This window comes from Ochlerotatus camptorhynchus, unplaced genomic scaffold (genome assembly GCF_037179485.1).
Source record: "Ochlerotatus camptorhynchus isolate MF236.1 unplaced genomic scaffold, CSIRO-AGI_Acam_v1.1 ptg000015l, whole genome shotgun sequence".
In the NCBI taxonomy this organism is placed as follows: domain Eukaryota; kingdom Metazoa; phylum Arthropoda; class Insecta; order Diptera; family Culicidae; genus Ochlerotatus; species Ochlerotatus camptorhynchus.
In genome coordinates this window covers 1,175,044-1,189,224 of record NW_027040507.1, presented here as the reverse complement: position 1 = coordinate 1,189,224, position 14,181 = coordinate 1,175,044, and the positions used below count along the sequence as shown (strand labels likewise).

General features: G+C 41.0%; 1 protein-coding gene across 1 annotated transcript in view; it reads right to left on the bottom strand.

Annotated features, from left to right (window-relative positions):
• Positions 1-10,514, bottom strand: part of LOC135702002 (zwei Ig domain protein zig-8-like) — a 213,237-nt gene extending 202,723 nt beyond the window's left edge. Inside the window, exon 1 of the mRNA XM_065222952.1 lies at positions 9,555-10,514. The gene's annotated coding sequence lies outside the window, so the exon portion shown is untranslated. The remainder of the gene's footprint in view (positions 1-9,554) is intronic.
• Positions 10,515-14,181: the final 3,667 nt, after the last annotated feature.

The window sequence follows — 14,181 nt, the reverse complement described above, 5'->3', positions numbered from 1 at the left end:
ACTTAATGAAGGCATCAGTGCTTTTTCGTAACTTTTAGTTTTCGGATTAGAAAAATCATCGGTTGCAGGACAGTGTTACCGATTTATATTGGATAATCCAAAGCTATGTTGATCATTATAACATTAAATTTTGAATAACAAATGATAAGACAATCTTATTCAAATGTCGTAATAATACCTCTGACCAAGGAAAAATGATTTATATAGTTTTCATAAAAGTTGACGATACAAATACTAATGAGGAAAGGAATTCCGCATTTCCTTTTCCAAGTCCTTTTCCTCTCCTTCCCTTCCCTTCTTCTCTTTTCAGAAAGCGAGTAATGGCGCTATAACCATATGTCATATAGGGCTAGGACAAGAGTTAGTGCTCAGGTCCCAACCGCTAGAAGAAAATGGTAGCGAGCAAGGGCGCTATAACCTAGGCGAATACAGCATTCCCTCCGTATAGGTTACGTCCGCACACCGCTCTCTGTTGTCCTTCGACTGAGGTCGGCTGGATCGATTGAGGGATGGCAGTGGGTGGGCGGTGCCGTCCACGCTTGTACGGAGGGAGGACTGTACGCTCGAACACAAGGGGTAAATACCTGTGTTCCATCCCAGGAGATCGGACAACCAAGGAGTGTACATTAACTTTCTTAGCTCTGTCACTCCCAACGATTTATATAGCCTATTTTCAAATCCTGCATACGGAGCGGTTGGTACGGTATGTCCCCGCTCTTTGATTACCTGTGGATTAAATGTTAACCACTGTCTATACTTATTAAGTAGACATGGTAAACATTCACTTCCACAAAAATTAACTAAACGCTACACAGTAGGCCTGGCCGCTTTATTGTTTGTTTCACATCCTTGATGTGCAGCAGGCATTAATAATGACAAGAAAAATGATAGATGTATCATTTTCCAGGATTCTTTCAAGTACTGGCTGTGTATGTGTAGACTAGACTAGACTAGACTAGACCTCCAGCTCATGTCGTTCGTCATGATGAATCACCGTGTCCTGGGCTGTTTTTAGGTCAATGCACTTGACATGCACGCAGTTTTGTGCGTGGTTCATTTGAAGACGCAGTACTTGGTCGAGTCGCAACTAGACCTGTGCGCCGCCACGCCACGCCGCCGCCGCCGACGATTTTCATACGCCGCCGCCGCCAATGAAATTGAACCGGCGCGCCGCCGCAGTAAAATTGTTCACGCCGCCGAATAAATTTATGTCACGCCGATGATAAATCCGCAACACCTCTTCGGTAAAATCCATCTTGAACGCGTTGCAATTAGAACGTGTGTGCACGCTCGTTCATGGCTACTCAGAATTTAGTGAAAACTCACTCAATTTCATTACAACCGGATCTACTCTAAATTTAGTAATATAGCCAGAAATAAATTTTGAGTAAAATGGCGAGGTACTTGTTGATAAGTTATTTCTACTCATTTCCATAGAATCCAAAATATAGGGAAATGAGTCAAAAATACACAAATGGGCAAATATTTCGTGTCTTTTCGTTTTTTCTTTAGGATTAATAAACCATAAACTGAAAATCAGTTAAATCAAGCATCAAACAAAACAAAATGCAGAACAATTACCAATTATTTTGCGGTACGTTTCTGCATCCACGGCGGCTGCAATTTGCATCATTTTCGAATGAATTCTTTCGAAATTTTCAAATTTTCTTCTACGACGGAAAGAAAAACTTCGTATTTTTACATTCTCACAATCAGGGCTGAAAAATTTTATTACAGTTAAAAAGCTACTTTTAGAAATTACGAAACTATGGGATATTGAAATAAAAATTTTTATATGTAAGATATAAGAAGAGGAGGTAAAGCTTATGTAGGACACATAAAACCTGTCAATGTCACTTCCAGAGGGTCGCAATTACCTATTAGTTATAACGAAGGGTATTCACTCATTGAAATATCTCATTACAGCTAAAATAGCTAATTGTGACCCAGTGAATGCAAAATTGACAGGTTTTATGTGTCCTATACAAACTTTACCTTCTCTTCTTGCATCTTACATAAAAAAATATTATTATTATTATATCTCATAGTTTCATAATTTTGAAGAGTGGCGTTTTAGCTGTAATGAGATTTTTCAAGCATGCTCACAATTCCAGTTTGTTTCTTTTTGAGTCAACAAATGTGCTGAAATCTCAAAATTGAGATCCACCTTTATTTATTTATTGTTGAGTCAATGTTGCTCATATTCAGAAATCTCAACTACTCATGCTTTGACGTTTCGAAAGAAGTTATGAAAATGAAAATGTCGGACTCATGTTTGAGTAACCTCAAACAAGCCTGTATGAGGCAACTATTTAGCGTCATTTATAGCGAATTCGTTTATTATCAGTGCGAAACCGAACTTTTTGGCAGTGCGAACCTCAACCGGAGCTGGGTTTTAAAAACAAATGAGCAAACTGAGGTTTGTCAGAAAACAAGCAGACCCAATTTTGACACCCGATCCAGATTGGAACTGAATAATAAACGAATTCGCTATTAGTTTTTTGACGTTTGTTCGCACTTGCTCTATCTAGCACACAGGGACGAACCACTATTTGTCCTTCTGCTCGTACTTGTACGAGATTGCGTTTTGGTGCGCTGATCAAACGTCAAAAATTTCAGTTCACTGGTTTCGTCTCGATGAGCAAGAACGGCCAGATCTACAGGTGAGGCAGAAGGAAACTAGTCGACTCTTTCTTTCTCTCGATCCGACGAGAACACCGGATGAATGAAACAGTCGACTTACGTTTCCTTCTGCCTCACCTATAGATCCTGCGCATCGGTCTCGTCTTTACGCATTTGATTTTTGGAGGTTTTGTTTCCATTCACGACGACTTCAGCGATGTCGAATTTGAATTTAAATAAAATTCCCTTGAATTTTCTGTCGATTGATACTTCGAGAGGAAAAAACCTTTAAAGTGAAACTTGGAAAGAGTGACATGAAAATACATATATTGAAGGAGAAAGTGATCTGCTTGTTGTGCATGTCAGAGGCTAAGAAGAGGCCGGGTGATACCGAGGTCCGGAATTGTAAGTCGAAATGGATAAAATAAACAGACACATCTTAACCGATATCGAAGAATCTGGAGATTGACTTGATATGGATGAGCAAAACCCGTTATCTAGTATGGAGGAGGAGCTAAATGCTCAACTTCCGAGTTTGTGTGAAACGAATGTCAATGTTCCGTCGAGGACCTAAATAAGCCCCAACACTTAAAACAATCAGCGTAACACGTTAGCATTACTTACGTAATATGATGAAAAGTCTCGAACTAAATAGAGCTGGCGTGAATGCTTTATTGAACCGTCTCACGATCTCATATTCACAGCACATTAGTGGGCGCTAGTTGAATACTTTCGAAACTTTCTTGAGCCGTTTGAGGTGAGTTTTTTTTTAAGTCGTGGTTCTGAAACTACAATTGTAAACTATTGTTGCTATATCTCTAGCAACTAAGCCTACTAATAAGTTCCATCTGACCGATTGGTGACCATAAAGGGTTTGAAAATTACTATCCAATCAGTGCATTGAAGATCAGATGTTTGTTTACTGATACACTAGACATTCGATAGCTGAGAAAATAATGTTTGATTTTCACCTAACGAACGGAATTCACTAATTGAAATGCATTTAAAAAGCATCAGTGTTCATCCAGTTAATCTTGACATTTTGAAATTGCATCATTTTGGCAGAAAATGTACTTCAACTGAAAAATTGTCTCAGTTAGCGGACAAGTTAAAAACGTGCCAGTTAAAAGTCGATCACGTAGCGAACGTCTAGTGTGAAAAGTTTCATTTTAGTTCCAATGTGATTTTACTCTAGTCTGTTTCTAAAACATGGTGACATAATGGTGGCGAAAAGATTGTAGTAAAATTCCGTTTTGGTTTACAGATTATAGTAACCCTGTTGTCTGCTGAAAAGAATGCAACAGTTAACATTGCCATGCTCCTGCGATCTGAGATTGAAGCTTATATCAGTGAAACAAATGAGGACTAGCTTGCCATGACACACATGAATCTGGGGATGAAGGAGCATCTGAATCGAAAGTTTCCTGTTAAGGACCTAATTTTGATTTCGACTTTACTTGACCCTCGATTTATGAACCTGAAATGCATTAAAAGTGCTTTGGATGAACGCTCGATTACCAATTTCTTGAACGCACTATATGGTATGAATTTATTGTACGAACATCATTAAAAAACGAATATTCAAATGGGTTTCTAATCGGTAACTACATCAGATAAATGCGATGAACTTCCTTCTAACTCATCTTCCTCGTTGCTCAGTCTTGCTATGAAGCAGTCAAACGTTGAAGATAGTGTGACCTCTGTCATCGAGAAAGAGTGCACCGCATATTTGGCTACGTCATACCCGAACAACGTTGTAGATGGAGATATTCTCTGCTTTTGGAAAATTAGAAAGCTTGGCAGCCTTGGTTCGCAAGGTCTCGCGAAAGGTATTGTGTGTGCACACCAAGTGAACGAGTTTTTAACATAGCTGGGCTGACCGTATCTGCACGTCGGTCAGGCATCCACCATAAGAATGTGGATAAAACATTCTTAATTCATGGCAATTACAGCATTTGCAAAAATAGAATTGTGCAATAATCACTGGGCTACTGACGAGGATCGGATTTACATAAAGGTGAATAAGGTACTATTATTAACAACACGCTGAAATTTGACCTTTTTTTTAAATCTCTATCAGGTCCAAGTTGTGCGTGTGATTCTACGTATATCCGAAAGACTTCATCTTCAATTACATAAACAAAAGTTATATGACTACAATGCGCGTATATTCAAATATGCATCAGAGTAATAAAAGCACATCATTTATCACTATCAACATATAAATTACGTGTAATGCTCAACAAATGATAAAAGATTACTTTTCAATACTATCCACCTCTACATAACGTACTTTTGTTATACTTAATAAAAAGGTTGCTTACACTTTGCTATACGACTCCACCCCCTGCAAATGTAAATAAGCACTTGACTTACTTTTCCAAACAAATTCTGAATGCACGGCCAATGAGAACGACTCAAAATTCAGTAAGAGTAACTCATATTTGAGTTCAGGTTACTCAAATTCGCGAAAACGTAGCTCACCCATAGAATGAGTCAATTTTCCGACGCTTTTCCGAGGAAAATCTCGAATATGAGGAAAACTGAATGTAGTTGTAGTCGTTCCACTAGTGCACTTCTAAACATGTGTAAAATTTTCTTAAATTTTCCACATATTCAAGAAGTTTTTCCCGGGAAAGTGTCGCAAAACCTACGTTTTAGCGATTTTGAGTAATCTGAACTCATATGTGGGTAGCATTTATTGTACATGTGGGATTAGTTTGAAAAGTATTTTTTTCTAAATCATTAAAAATAAACTCACGCCAACCCACGCCGCCACACCGCCGCCACCGAAAGCAAACGGCGTGACGCCGCCCGCCGAAAATATTTTGATCGGCGCACAGGTCTAGTCGCAACCCGAGAGTTTGATACACAAACAAGTGTAGTTCTTCGAACGATGGACGCTTTGCGAAGGTGGATAGGAGTACCTTGAAGGTATTTTCACGAGTTCTCACAGATGTCATTGTCGCAGGGAAGTGCATACGATATGCGGACAGCGAGATTGTCGTCAGTAATTGACGCTAAGATTTTTCACACACCGAAGTGTGGAAAGAGTGAAACCGAAAACTATTTAACACGGGGCTCGATTACAGAACATCTGGTCGCGGCGAGAGCTTGAACCTAACTGAGTTCAAAACTTACCGAAAAGGCGTTTTTGAGATTTTTATTATTTTTTTTTTTTTTTTTTTTTTTTGTCAATCAGTGTAGACCGTTTAACAATTGTTGTCTTAAGAGCTATGTTTACACAATTTTGTCAATTTTTTTATAATATGTCTTGAGAACAAGTTAAAACATTATTTCTAGCTGACGTTATGCGAGGAATTAAAATATTGCTTTAATTTGGTTTTTGTCATTGTAAAGTCAATGTTATCGCAGTGCTTATTATATGTATCCATCATTTGGTTCAAGGGTCCAAATTTGGAATAATTCGTACGATGACGATTTGTAGCAAATATATTTCTATTTCGTAAATGCCTAGATGGTGTATATAAATTTAAGGATGACAATAGTTCTATAGAATCAATGCGATGTGATACGATATCGTTTACGAAAGAAATCATAGCAAATTTGCTATGCTCTTTTAATGTTTGGATATTTATGAGCATACACCGAGCTGTGTAAGATGGCAGAGGAAATACAGTCCAACCTAACTTGCGGAGTGCATACAATAGAAACTGCTTTTGAACGGACTCTATTCTTTCTTCGTGTGTGATTGAAAAAGGAGACCAAACTATGCTGCAATATTCTAATATCGATCTTACATATACAATGTACAATGTTTTTATCGTATACGGATCGTGAAAGTTATAGCAGAAACGTTTTATGAAACCAAGCATGTTGTTAGCTCTGTTAATAATTGTGTTATAATGATCGGTGAAAGTAAGTTTTGAGTCCAAAATAACACCTAGATCCCTGACTCTATCACACTTTTCTACGATATGGTTTCCTAAAGTGATTGTTATATCGGTAGGGTTCGTTTTCTACTGATGGTAATTGAGTTACATTTTTTTATATTTAATTGTAGCAGACTTTTTTGGCACCAAGTATGGAATATCTGTATTTCCTCTATAAATGTGATGATGTCTTTGGCATATTTTATTTCCATAAAAAGTTTAATGTCGTCAGCATAGATTAAAACTTTCAATTTCTTAATAATGAAAGATATGTCATTGACGAAGAGAATAAATAAAAGCGGTCCTAAATGGGAGCCTTGATGAACTCCAGAAGTGACATCAACAGGATTTGATGTCTTTCCTTTGTATTTTACTATTTGATGGCAGTCAGTTAAATATGATTCAAGCCACTTGAGGAGTGCTTAATGAATTCCCATTTTTTGAAGTTTAAAAAGAAGCATGGGTATGTCAATTCGATCAAACGCTTCGCTGAAATCTGTATACAACACTTCTACATGGTTTCCGTTATCCATTGCATTCAAGGAATGATTAATTAATTCGAGCAAATTCTTAGTTGTTGAACGGCCTTTAAAGAAGCCATGTTGCATAGTAGTTATTCTGTTTTTAATTTGAAGAAAGAGTTTTTCATTCACAATCGCCTCGAAAAGTTTCGGAATGCAAGAGATAATAGCTATACCACGATAATTACGTATGTCAGATTTTTTGCCCGATTTGAAGATAGGCACTAAAAACTTGTTTTTCCATATTTTAGGGAAGTTTCCGGATTTCAGTGACATATTGAAAATCCAAAATAATGGAGCAGTAAGTTCAGTTGCTAAAGCTTTCATAAAAACTGGCGGAACACCGTCAGGGCCAGGACCTTTAGATGCATCTAAATTGTTTAAACCCTTTAAAATATCATGAACCTTGCTTTGACTTACGCTGATGTCACTTGTAAATTATGAATAAGATTCAAAATATTCACGGTCACGGTCCTCTTCTGAAAACGTAGTATAGATTTCTTGGAAGAAATTTGCAAACAAATTGCATATATCATCCGAGTTCTCACCTACCCTATCGATTGTGTTGATATTTTTCAGGACATTTTTAAAAACCATTAGCAATAATACTTTGAGACCTTGAAATTCTAAATGTAGTAATGCTCGAACAAAGATTTTTTTTTCCTTTGGTTTGTTTTTTCCGTCGATCTTGTTTTCCGTGCTGAGCACCAATGCTACCGACGTGCCAGGAAGGCAGCTCCCACACCTGGACCCTACCTATCGACCCATCAACTCATGAACCGGGGACCAACGGCTTTACTTCCCATCCGAAGGAAGGCGTGATCAGAGATGTTATGCCTCAGAACATCCCGGCGGCGCCGACTGGGATTGAACCCAGGCCTGCTGGAGTGAGAGGTAATCACGCTTACCACTACACCACCGGCGCCGTTTCTCGAACAAAGATGATTTAAATCAGATCTTAAAAGGCAGAACAAAGCGAATGAAATCTAACAGAGAGGATTAAATTCACCGTATGTGGTGTGCAACACACAGAGAGCTTATTTCTGTCGACCGGTTGCCATCGGTACCAATTCTATTGTGTCAACAGAGCATTCACTGACACTGAGTAGGATCCACGTCAATCAAACCAGTTGGAACACTTATGCTTTTAAAATAGTTCAAGAGTACTTCACATGAACAAACCCTCGAATGAGCCGCACATATACCGAAAAAAAAAAAACACAGAAGAAAATCTACCCCGTACCTCTCAAGGCCAGTTTTCCTTGAAAATCGGTGCCATTATGCCACTTGGCAGCAAGTTGAAACGTTCTCTTGGAAACGCTCTTAACGTTCCACCCTTTTGCTCTTCCGACATATAACCAAGGTAATTGATAAATGGTTGTATAGCGGTTACATTCGTTACGATGACGATGATGATGATGAGCAGCATCATCCATATCATCCCATGCCCGTTGCCATCTTCTTAGCCAATAAGCTGCAAAGGGGGTTTTCTAAGGTTGATTGGAGAGTAGTGAGACAAGGGCATAGGTTGTAATGAAGTCAAGAGAATTACGAGGAAAATCTTCGACCAAACAATAAAGCATCGAATATATGTAAAATTTCGTTATCGAGCGCTTAGAATGACAGAGGAACAATCATATTACAGGTATACCTCGATGTAACGTAACTGTCACTTTTGACTTCCATCGTCAATATCTCGCTTATAACAATTGAATCATACAAATTCATATTACCAATATTTAGATGGGGGATTATCTCATCTGTTCGGTGGTGATATTACTTTGCTTGTTTGAATGATCGTTTACGAAAAATCAGCGATGGAAGTCAAGAGTGATGCTCATGACTATTTCATCTCCACACGTAAAATAAATTTGTCTTACAATGTACGGACATCCTCTACATATATTTCATACAACAAATGTATTGAGTTCTTGCAGGTTTTCCAGAACGCATATTTTTTTTATCAAACCTTCACGAGAGTATTTTCTAGTCGCAATGTATTTGGGAAAACAAACTTAGTTCTAAAAATAAGCTAACGTAAAATTACACATTACAGCATCTGTTCATGTCGCGAAACATCGCAAATTATGCATACTGTTCATGCAAATCAGTAATAGAATTTTACATTTCCCCGTTGGATGCATAATAGCGACTAGCTAACTCAAATTATACGTCGACAGCAAATGTGCATAAACCAACCTCCTGCAAAACACATTCAACTCATGCTATAAACAACTCATCCTGCCAGCCTTCTCTCGCAAGATCATCGTTAAAGTTCCCGGAAGCCATCCGCAGTCAAAAGTTTCTGCCCAAATTGTGATTTATGGCTCAGTGGCTAAGCCAAATCATCCTACCGCCCAGCAACCCACATCAAAGAAACAACACCGACCCTCGGAAAGGGGAATCTTCCAAAAGCTCAAATTTAACAGCTCCCTCCTACTTCTGACGCAAACCATTCCACATTCGAACCGAAATGCTGCCCTGCCTGGTTAGTGCCAAATGCCACAAAGCTTCTTACCTTTGTATTCGAGAATCCTTCTGCGGCAACACTGCGGCAATAAATCCTTAACGCTCTATCGAACACCTCCGCTACCGGGAAATTTCTGCGGCAGTCCCTTCGGCTGGCACTCGAAACTCAGTCGGATTTAATCCTTTATTTATAATGTGGCTTCTTTTTCGATTCACTCGCACCGCACTTTCAACTGACTACCGCCGTTGCTGCTAATGGGATTGAATGTACTCCCGCTATTTCACACATAACCGCCCGAAAATGCTTTTCTATTTCCGCTGGCCTGGCGTTAATCCAATCATTCATTGCCTCCAGCAATCGGTTGAACGTTTCATAACTTCCGAGCGAAATAACTGCCACTAACCCATCACATCGGGATTCCCTTTTCGGCACCGCCACGAGAACGTGATCAAACGTCGAACATGCCCCAGAGCGATTCTATGTCACACGCGCACGTCAAGCAGATTTTTCAATTCTAATTTTTTTTTCTCGCTTCCTGTCGCCGTTCACTTTTCACATAAATTCACTTTTATACTTTCCATTTATTTTTATTCGTTACTAAATCGTATTATCCGCGTCCCTTGAACTCTGCTCGGGTGGACTGTCACCGCTTATCACTCTCGAAAACTTCCGGCTGTCACTTGCATTTTGCAGCTGGTGCGCCTTGCGTGAAATGTATCCATCATCCTTCGGCTCCTCAAAGCTGTGCTAATCCTTGCGAAGACGGCCAATGCTCACAGTCGCATGACAACGTTTCACCACACTTTCCCTCGCGACCCCCGCGGGACACTCACTCGGAAATGAAAATATTTGTACTATACCATTCATCCACCCACCCCCTCCCGTGCCGGATCGTAAATCAGGTCCAGCAGACGATGTGGTCACCGGAGTATTATTTAATTAAAATTTCTTCTGACATTCAACACATCCCGTTAGCTTCCGCCCGTTGGTTCACTTTGGCGTGACGCGAGACGCTCTTTTTGGGACCTCGATCAGGATTATGCTCCGCAAAGAATGGATGTCACCGAGATACTGAGATGACTTTTCATTCTTCGTACTATGTCATCCTCCGTGCACGGTCTTTTCTTCGCACAAAACATCGTCGTCATCGGCTTCGTCGGTCGCCAACAACAACTACGTCAGCTGAGGGAGCTCATTTTCCCGACAGCGGCTGAACGGAGAGGTAACTCATCGCTCAACCCACTTTCCTAACGGTGAGAGCAGAAAGAGAGCGAAATTTTCTCTTCCACATGTGGATCTCCGCCACCCACTGAGCGAGGTTCACTGAGGTTCCAATGTTTTGACGCACGGAAAACTAATTGCCTGCCGGTGGGTGGCAAAGTGATGTTGATGTAGGTACATAAACGACTAGAAATTATGCTTTGCGAGACTCCTCTCGCTGTGATGGAGCACTAAATATCGAGAAGTGTGTGAAAATCCATAATACGATTGTTTAACGACGGGGTTCCGTTCTGAGATATTCCTCCCCAACGAATGGTGTGGTTGCTCAACTGATCGCTTTTGTGTGGTGCACGATTCTGCGATACCCACCTCCCATCGAGTATCAGCTTACACGGTATGCACTGTCGGTTTGGTAAACTATGGTTCTAAAACTTTCAGACTTATCCGCTGGCATTGACGAGATTTGGTAGCTTAGTGTGCCCCGCTTCTCACATTTCTCACCATGCACAGTTCGAAAAAATAGTTTAAATTTCTGTTACACGATTACATTATGGATCGTATAAATTTATGAGACATGTCATGAGATATCCATATTGTATGCAACCGTTCATCTTTGTTAGCAAAATTTCTGGCTGGTTTGCTGGTTTACGTAAACATGCATGAATATTTGCATACATGGATGTTTACATCACCAGTTAAATTCCCAACACACTTTAATGAAAAAAGCAAATACCTGCTTTAACGAATTGCATCACTTACCACAGCGAATCCTGAACTAAAAATAAACCGACTGACTAACACAACTATTACTATTGCCCCGTAACGTGGGTAGATCACTTTTTCGTGGTGCGTAACGGGATGTAAGATCTACCACCGATTCCTAGTCCTGAATACTTCAAACTAGGGGATCAGAATTTTTCAGTAATCCAAGGAACACATCTTAGTCCTTGTTACTATTTATGCCTTGTTGATAGTGACAAGATTCGGCTTTGTCCACCGAGGATGATCGTGAAACAAGGAAAAAATTAGTTAGTTGGTCTTCATCTATGTGATTGTTGCTAAGGAATCCAAGTTTGACGGGCAAAGGGGCGCGACGCCGTTCCCATTGCTAAAAGAGAGAGGATTCCCACGCTTTTCACGCCGGTGAAGGATGTTGCCAAGCTGGGTACCGAACTGGCAAGACACAAGCTGCTGCCTCGCTTCAAGCTTTGCAGCATCGGTACCAAAATCATGTGCTCCAGCCTGGAGGAGTACAAACAAATAGGATGTTTCCTGAAGGACAACAACGTGGACTTCTTCACGCATGATCTGCCATCGAGCAAGCCACTGAAGGTGGTTTTGCGTTGATTACCGTCGTTGGAGGTGACTGTGGTGAAATCCGAGCTGGAGCGGTTTGGGCTCAAGCCTGAGGCAGTGTACCCGATGAACCGGCGTCCCAACCAGAACACCAGCTTCCGTGAGTTGTTCCTGGTGCATTTCACGAAGGGATCCACCAGTCTTGCAGCTCTGAGATCCAAAATCCGGGACCTGTTTCAGATCATCATCAGCTGGGAGCATTACAAACCCCAACATCGTGATGTACGCAGTGTATGAACCAGTGTTGGGAAAATATCAAAATATCAAATCTCACCAACGCCCAAGATCACGCTTGATTTTCGTAGACAAAAATCAACAAGCAAACAACTGCAGTTGATTTTGCAAGCTGTGATATCACAGCTCGGAATATCAAGCTAACAACACTCACAAACTTCAAATCTCACCAAACTGTGGTGAGATTGAGTTTAATGATTTTTGCTTTACACCCGAATGCAACCGAAACTTCCATAAGGGCTTGCAGCAGTCCCTCCGCGTCTGCCATCGGTGAAGATTAAAAAGAGATAACAAACTATGCTTTCTCTTTCTAAGAAAACGATGTGAAATGGAATCATTTTTGTGTCGAGGCAACTCTCAGCTTGATGTATGCACATTGTGAATAGTCTCGCTATATCAAAGGAGCTTGTAAAATCAATATCAAGCATGATATTTTGTTCCAATATCACGCGTGATTTTGCGAGCCCATGAGAGCGGCAAAATATCAATTGATTTCTGAGTTTGCCAACACTGGTATGAACTGCCTCTCATATGGCCATGGCACCAAAAACTGCCACATGAAGACAAACTGCGGCAAGTGTGCTGGAACTCACTCAACTGCGTCCTGCGAGCAAGTCGATGACATCGAGCCAACGTGTGTCAACTGCGCTGGAACCCACCAAGCCTCCAATCGCGGGTGTCCCATGTAACGATCAGGAATTTTGCATGAATTTGTATATAATTTAATAGGTTTAAATTATTGAATTAAATTCCTTAGGGTAGGCAGTAGGAAGACACAAGCATTTTTGCTGAAATCTTTCCTAAGGCGGGTCCATTTAATTGATGGATAAGGTAGGAAAGAGACAACGGCACTTCTATCGGCCAAGTTATCTTTCGTGTTTTTGAACTCACGAAAGTACACGATGGGTTTCGGGAAAAGATGGACTTCCGGTCCGTCCGAGTCTTACATTTCCTTAATCTGAGGATTCACAGGCTCGACCATTTCGTCCGTGGCTTTCCACCAATCTAGAAGTGTGCGCGTTTGTTCGTGTCCGTTAGTATAGCGAAAAGTAGGCTATGTTAAAGTGATGTCGGATACTTAATTTAATTAAAGTTTTTCTGTTCGTTCTTTAGTTTAGTTAGAACCTAAAGTGTGCGTGAATTAGAGTTGTGCGGTAGGAGATAGTTGCTAAGAAAAAAAAGGTAATTTGGTGTGCTCTAAATGTGCTGTTTTGTCCGCGCTCGTGCTTGTGTTCAACTTTCTGTTGTAGTGTTGTACCTACATTCCGCAGCAACCAATTGCGCACCCAAGCGCGTTCTTCTCCCCGTCGGACGGAATTTCCCGGCATTTGCCAACCGGCCGGAAGCGGACCGATCCGTCAACACATCGGTCCGAGGAGGCTCGAGGGACCTCCACGTGGACAGGATCCACGCGCCGGCTCGTCATCAAAACCGGCACGGCATAGTAACCGCCATCGCATCGGCGTGTGAAACGCCGAACCGCCATTTGCCACCGTCATCAAAGGGGTGACGCTTTCTCTACGGTCATCGAACGCGACACCGAGTGCATCGAACCCGCCATCCGGTCATCGACTGTGACCGTTGGTCGAAACCCACGTAAGCTACAACAAGCCATCATCTGGTGAGTCAACCAATCTTGATTTTTTGTGGAGTGTGGCGTCCGTTGAGGGCGCCACGGAGTTTTTTTTTGCCAGTCCTAAGGCTGATGTAATTTGGGTCGAGTTCCGTGACGATTTGCCGAAACTCGTGACTCGTCAATTCCGCCAAAAGCATGCGCGCGTAATTCGACGCGGCAAATCTTGTCACCAGGAGCACATGCCTTGGAAGAGCTGAGCTACCGATTTGTGACGACACCCAACAACAC